This window comes from Pseudophryne corroboree, unplaced genomic scaffold (assembly GCF_028390025.1).
Source record: "Pseudophryne corroboree isolate aPseCor3 unplaced genomic scaffold, aPseCor3.hap2 scaffold_143, whole genome shotgun sequence".
NCBI classification, from domain to species: Eukaryota; Metazoa; Chordata; class Amphibia; order Anura; family Myobatrachidae; genus Pseudophryne; species Pseudophryne corroboree.
This window is the reverse complement of record NW_026968057.1, coordinates 688143-695704: the sequence shown is the minus strand read 5'-3', so window position 1 is coordinate 695704 and position 7562 is coordinate 688143.

Genomic DNA, 7562 nt, shown 5'->3' with positions numbered 1-7562 from the left:
TAAACGCTATGTCGATTTCTGCTAGACGAGTCCTATGGACCCGGCAATGGACAGGTGATGCCGACTCAAAAAGGCATATGGAGGTTTTACCTTACAGGGGTGAGGAATTGTTTGGGGAAGGTCTCTCGGACCTAGTCTCCACAGCTACAGCTGGTAAATCAAATTTTTTGCCTTATATTCCCTCACAGCCTAAGACAGCACCACATTATCAAATGCAGTCCTTTCGATCACAGAGAAACAAGAAAGTACGAGGTGCGTCCTTTCTTGCCAGAGGTAAGGGCAGAGGGAAAAAGCTGCACAACACAGCTAGTTCCCAGGAACAGAAGTCCTCCCCGGCCTATACAAAATCCACTGCATGACGCTGGTGCTCCGCTAAAGGAGTACGCCCCAGTGGGGGCACGTCTTCGAGTTTTCAGCCACATCTGGGTTCATTCGCAGGTGAATCCCTAGGCAATAGAAATTGTTTCTCAGGGTTACAAGCTGGAATTCGAAGAGGTGCCTCCTCGCCGGTTTTTCAAATCGGCCCTACCATCTTCTCCCCTGGAAAGGGAGATAGTGTTAAATGCAATTCACAAATTGTATCTTCAACAGGTGGCGGTCAAGGTTCCCCTGCTTCAACAAGGAAGGGAAAATTATTCGACCCTGTTTGTAGTCCCGAAACCGGACGGTTTGGTCAGACCCATATTAAATTTAAAATCCCTGAACCTATACTTGAAAAGGTTCAAGTTCAAGATGGAATCGCTAAGAGCGGTCATCGCCAGCCTAGAGGGGGGGGGGATTTTATGGTATCTCTGGACATAAAGGAGGCATACCTTCATGTACCCATTATCCACCTCATCAGGCGTACCTAAGATTTGTGGTACAGTATTGTCATTACCAATTTCAGACGTTGCCGTTTGGTCTCTCCAGAATTTTCCCCGAGAATTTTCACCAAGGTAATGGCGGAAATTATGGTGCTCCTGCAAAAGCAAGGTGTCACAATTATCCCGTACTTGAACGATCTCCTCATAAAAGCGAGATCAAGAGAGCAGTTGCTGAACAGCGTATAACTTTCACTGAAGGTGTTACAGCAACACAGCTGGATTCTCAATATCCCGAAGTCGCAGTTGGTTCCTACGACTCGTCTGACTTTGCTTGGGCATGATTCTGGATACGGACCAGAAAAAGGTTTATCTTCCGATAGAAAAGGCCCAGGAACTCATGACTCTGGTCAGGAACCTATTGAAACCAAAGGGTGTGGAGTGTAAGAGGGTGAGGGACTCACAAGCCCGAAGCTTTATTGAAAGACAGACACATATAAAGGGAGGATTAATAAATACAAAGATATCCTTTACTATAGAATGTAGTCCAATCCGGTCTTTCAACTCTTCCAGAACTGAAAAACGGATAGTGTTCCCAAGCCTTCCATCCTGGAATATCTTCAGTCTCTCGCCAAAGAAGAAAACAATCCCTCCAGCAGACTCTTCAACCACGATACAAGATCACAGCCAAAAGGGCGAGAAGCAACTACACTTGCGTTTAACCAAAATGGCTAAAACTTAGTGGAGGAAAGTGCAGTGCACCAAAACATAAGCTGACACAATCATGGAGAATGCGCCAGCATATATGCTCTTCTAACAAGGGCCCTCATTCCGAGTTGTTCGCTCGGTAAAAATCTTCGCATCGCAGCGATTTTAAGCTTAATGCGCATGCGCAATGTCTGCACTGCGACTGCGCCAAGTAAATTTGCTATGCAGTTAGGAATTTTACTCATGGCATTTTCATCGTTCTGGCGATCGTAATGTGATTGACAGGAAATGGGTGTTACTGGGCGGAAACAGGCCGTTTTATGGGCGTGTGGGAAAAAACGCTACCGTTTCCGGAAAAAACGCAGGAGTGGCCGGAGAAACGGAGGAGTGTCTGGGCGAACGCTGGGTGTGTTTGTGACGTCAAACCAGGAACGACAAGCACTGAACTGATCGCAGATGCCGAGTAAGTCTGAAGCTACTCAGAAACTGCTACGAGGTGTGTAATCGCAATATTGCGAATACATCGTTCGCAATTTTAAGATGCTAAGATTCACTCCCAGTAGGCGGCGGCTTAGCATGAGCAAATCTGCTAAAATCCGCTTGCGAGCGAACAACTCGGAATGAGGGCCTATATTTTGCAAACCTGCTCTTGTTCCCTCCAGCTGCTCCATGTAGATTTGACGTCTGGCAAGGTGCATAACCCACTGACAAGCAGGCACACTCCTGCATGAGTTTTCACTCTCACTAGCTGGATGATACACATTCATTTGCACAGAGCCGGCCCTAACCAATATGATGCCCTAGGCAAGATTTTGGATGGTGCCCCCTAGCACCACCGCTGGTTCTGCCTCTGACCTTGCACCTCTTTCCCAGCACCATCACCCCTAACCCATAGCAGTCCTTGAACCCCCTATATTTTAAATAGGAACAGTTCGCACATTTGACGTACAGCCCAAAAAGAAGCATCTTCTTGCTGGGAAGGGGCATGGCCACACAATAGTAACCCCAATTCCAATTACACAACACATTACTGCAACTTTATTCACATTTTATCTTGTGATAGTGTCCATAATTCATATTATATCCCACAGTAGTATCACTTTACCTTATAAACGTTACTCCTCACAGTAGAGCCCCTTATTCACTTTACATCACACTGAATTGCTCCTTATTCACATTACACCACACTTTATTGCTCTTTATTCACATTAGACGACACAGTAGTGCCCTTTCTATATGCAACACCACATAGTAAATCACCTTATACACATAATGTCACACATTAGTAATGCATTTATACACAATTCCACACAGTAATGCCCCTTACACATAAGAGACACATTAATGTCCTAATAAACATAATGCACCTTACAAATTTTATGACAACCTTTATTAATGCCCTTTTACACATAATGTCCCTTACACATATGCCGCACATTATTAATGCCCTTATACACATAATGACACAAATAGTGCCCCCTACACATTTGATGCACATTATTAGTGCCCCTATACACATAATGACACACATAGTGGCCCTTTACACATATGTTGCACGTTATTAAAGCATTTTTACATGACACACATAATGCTCCTTACACATGTTCTGAACACTACTGCACAACCAACCCATTCACATGCACACAGCACTCACATTTCCACTAACACTGTGACCTCTGCCTCTGCTTGGATACAGATGTGTCCTCACAAATCTTGCATCAATGCTAACGTCGGGCACCTTTTTTTCATGAAAATGCATCTTATTTGCATTGCCATGAGGCTAGGATGCACAAGCAGCTTCTGCTGATTAAACTGATATGCAGCATGCCTATCTACTGTGTGCGACTGTGGCTGTATCTGCATATGAAATGTGGCTGTATCTGCATATGAAATGCTACATACAGAATATAGGCGTGCTGCATATCATTTTAATCAGCAGAAGCTGATGATGCCCCTAGGCATATCAAATGCCCTAGGCAATTGCCTAGTTTGCCTATGCCTATGGCCGGCTCTGCATTTGCATGTGCTCCACCTCCGACACACCGCCCACCCAACCACCCAGTCACCAGAGCCACCCACAAGCCAACTGGCTCCGTGATTTAATTTGCACAGTGCAGTCATCCAGGCAGCATGTCCTTCTCAATGGAATAATCTCTGGTTCCATGGAATCTTCCGCATTGGAATGCTGCGGAACAAAAATGATTTAAACATTCAGCTTGCTAGCATTCAATGTACCTGCGGCTTGGCTCTAGCACATGGGTCTTCATCCTGTGGCCCTCCAGCTGCTGTGAAACTATACATCCCAGCATGCCCTGCCATAGTTTTGCTATTAAGGTATGCTAAAACTGAGGCAGGGCATGCTGGGATATGTAGTTCCACAGCAGCTGGAGGGTCGCAGGTTGAAGACCCATGTTCTAGCATGCCTGTTCTATGATGCATGTTCCGTGATGTCACAATCAGCTTGGAATGGGGTGTCTAGCATGCATTTACTGACAGCCACTTGAGGGAGACACACATCAGGAGATGCAGCATATCGGAGGTCTTCGATGCCTTTCCAGCAAATGCACACCACCAGCTGCTGGTCTGGACACAAAGCAATGCCCACAATTGAAGGCTCAAAATGCCCAACTACAGGATTAATGTAAGTAGTGAATTTAGGAATGAATTTAGAAGTAGGAAATTAAGTTAGTTCACAAGTACATTCAAATTCAGATCTAAAGTCTAGGTAGGCCTCACGTCCTGGCAGCCCCCAGCATTTAAAAATGCCTTGATTAGAGTTAGGGAATTAAATGTAGATAAGAAGTAGACACAAAATAAGACTCCACAGAGCAATTATCAGGTGTCTTTATCAATTGTTGCATTTAAAAAATCAAGCAATTAGGGAACACAATGTTGTGACAATGTAACCCTATTTGCAAAATAGTACTAAATAAGTTTGTCGATGTAAGACATTTGCAAAGGCGCAAACAAAACACGCTGGAAAATGCAACTGAATCTGTTTTTGGAGGTTAGAATAGATGCAGGATCAAGTAGCTCAATGGGTAGGGTGTTTGATTAGAATTCAACAGGTTATAGGTTTGAATCCTGGGTATGGTAGTTTGAGATGTGTTATTTAATAAAGTATGTTTATATATTAGTCACACATGGCTTACTTGTATAAATGGCATGTCACCAGTTAGTGCTGACTGCTGATATGCCATTTGCACAAACACGCCATGTGTGACTGTATATGCATTTAAGGAGGGCAATACCACAAACCATTGAGTGTCAAGTATACTAGATATATCTTCATATCTCATGTGCTTTCTCTGAGACCAATCTTGTTATGCCCCTTCCCCACAAGGCATGCGCCTTTTGTCCATATTGCAAAAATGGGGAGGGGGGGGGCATATAATTCTCTGTCACAGGGCACCAAAAAGTCTAGTTATGGCTCTGGTATGCATTATGTAATCTGGCAGACCATCTCTCCAACACTGTCTGGTTGGAATAGAAATCCGGTTATCTATGTGAGCAAATGACCATCAACGATTTACTCTCAAACACTTGAAAATGGACAAAAATGGTCCCCTAAACAAATTGGTTAAATTTTGGGTTTAACCAATTTGTGTAATGACCATTTTTGACCACTTTTCTAGTGTTTGGGAGCAAATGGTTAATTGACATTTGCTCCTATACATTACCAGATTTTCATGCCATCCATCCAGACTGGATAGATAGCCTGACAGATAATTGTGTAGTGTACGCCCAGGATAACTGTCAGATGTGCTTTCTTTTATGACGGCACATAAATGGGTGGGCAGATCTAGGGCAAGCACTGCCCACTCATGCATAGTTGTCAACTGATGTGAAGTTCCAGGGGGCAATCTCAGTTATAAAGAAAAGTATCTGGAAATTGTCCCTAGTTTAAAAAAAAAAAAAAAAGAAATTGATCAACTCCATTTATTTAGTATGCTATCCCAGGTGATAGGATGCCGGCAGTCAGAACAACATACTTTATTAAATAACACATCTCAAACTACCATACCCAGGATTCAAACCTATAACCTGTTGAATTCTAATCAAACACCCTACCCATTGAGCTATTTGATCCTGCATAAAAATTGTGAACATTATATGAAGCTATTGGTACTTTGCAAAAAAAAAGTATCAGCATTACAATGCAGCAGATCCATGCAGTTTGCAGCCACACACTACATGTACCTGCTCAGCCACAATGCTGATTATTTCTTCACAAAGTACAAGGTGAGCTCCAAACAAAATTCTTTAGCTTAGAATTATACCTTTCTATGCCAAACCTAGAAGTCCCCCAGAGGGAGGCCTGCACCGTCATGCGGCAGGCTTGTCCGTTTTGGAAGCAGGCTGATGGGCAGCCCAGGCTTGCTTCAGTCTGGGCTTGGCAGGTCTGGAAGCATGAGCTTGCATTGGGTATGCCTGACCTTGGGTACGCTTTACCTGGAGGATGAAAGGGCCAAGGGAAAGTACTTTTAGCCTTCTGCGTGGTAGGAGTCATACTAGGTAGGCAAGCTGTTTTAGCAGTAGCCAGATCAGCTACAATCTTATTGAGGTCTTCTCCAAAGAGAGTGTCTCCCTTGAAAGGAAGCACCTCCAGGGTTTTCTTGGAATCCATATCCACCGACCAGGATCTCAACCAGCTGTATAAAGTATTACCTTGGAACTGGCTCTCCACTCCCCATTATCTGGTTATCATGGCTTCCTCCGCCAGTGTCCAGACTCGCTTGCTGAAGCTCGGCCACTTCTTCCTAGCAGCAGGCTCCTGGATCACTGGGCAGCAGAGGTGCTTGGGAGCCGGAAGGGGGCGGAGCAATCAGGCAGGCAGTTGCAGTGCTGCCCAGCTATCTGTGGTGTGAGAAGAAGCAGGGGCACCCCACCGCTGGCAGTGCTGCAGCTAGAGGCTGCTGGGCTGGGTCTTGAAAAAGGTGGAAAGAAGGGTGTTACGGCATGGAATGTACAAACTGCGAGACCCTGCTGGTAGCGCCTTTGTCTATTTAGTAGGAAGGGCACGTAACAGCCGGGGGGCTATGGGGGAAGCCCCTTTAGGGCTGGAGCCCGGCGGCAACTGACTCCGTTGTCTCTGGCAGTTCCACCCCTGCACTAGAGGAATGGTCAAGAACATGGCAACATTTAATGCCAAAAAATGCAAAATCATACACGTCTCAAAAATGCAAAGGCTAACTATAAGATTAAGGGCATTATAATGGCAAGAGGAAAGCTATCTAAGTATTACTATTTCAGGTGAGCAATGTATCAAAGCAATAGGAAAGGCAAGTCAGATGCTTGTTTGCATAGGTTAAAGAACCAGTAGCAGAAAAAAGTAATACAGGTTGAGTATCCCATATCCAAATATTCCGAAATACGGAATATTCCGAAATACGGACTTTTTTGAGTGAGACTTTGTTTTTTGATGGCTCAGTGTACACAAACTTTGTTTAATACTCAAAGTTATTAAAAATATTGTATTAAATGAACTTCAGACTGTGTGTATAAGGTGTATATGAAACATAAATGAATTCTGTGAATGTACACACACTTTGTTTAATGCACAAAGTTATAAAAAATATTGGCTAAAATGACCTTCAGGCTGTGTGTATAAGGTGTATATGAAACATAAATGCATTCTGTGCTTAGATTTAGGTCCCATCACCATAATATCTCGTTATGGTATGCAATTATTCCAAAATACAGAAAAATCCGATATCCAAAATTCCTCTGGTCCCAAGCATTTTGGATAAGGGATACTCAACCTGTAATGCCACTGTATAGGTCCTTGGTACAGCCACATTTAGAATCCTGTGTTCAGTTCCAGAAGCCATATCTCCAGAAGGCTGTAATTACATTAGGGCAACTAAAATGGTGCATGGCCTACATCACAAAACTTACCTGGAAATACTAAAAGATATTGATGTGTATAGTTTGGAGAAGGGAAGAGGGAACATACAGTAATAGAAACATTTAAATATATAGGGAGGAATGTAATAGGGTGTGAGAATCAGAAAGTGAGAGATTTTGTGTTTTTTTCCTGTTGTTTTTTTGTTT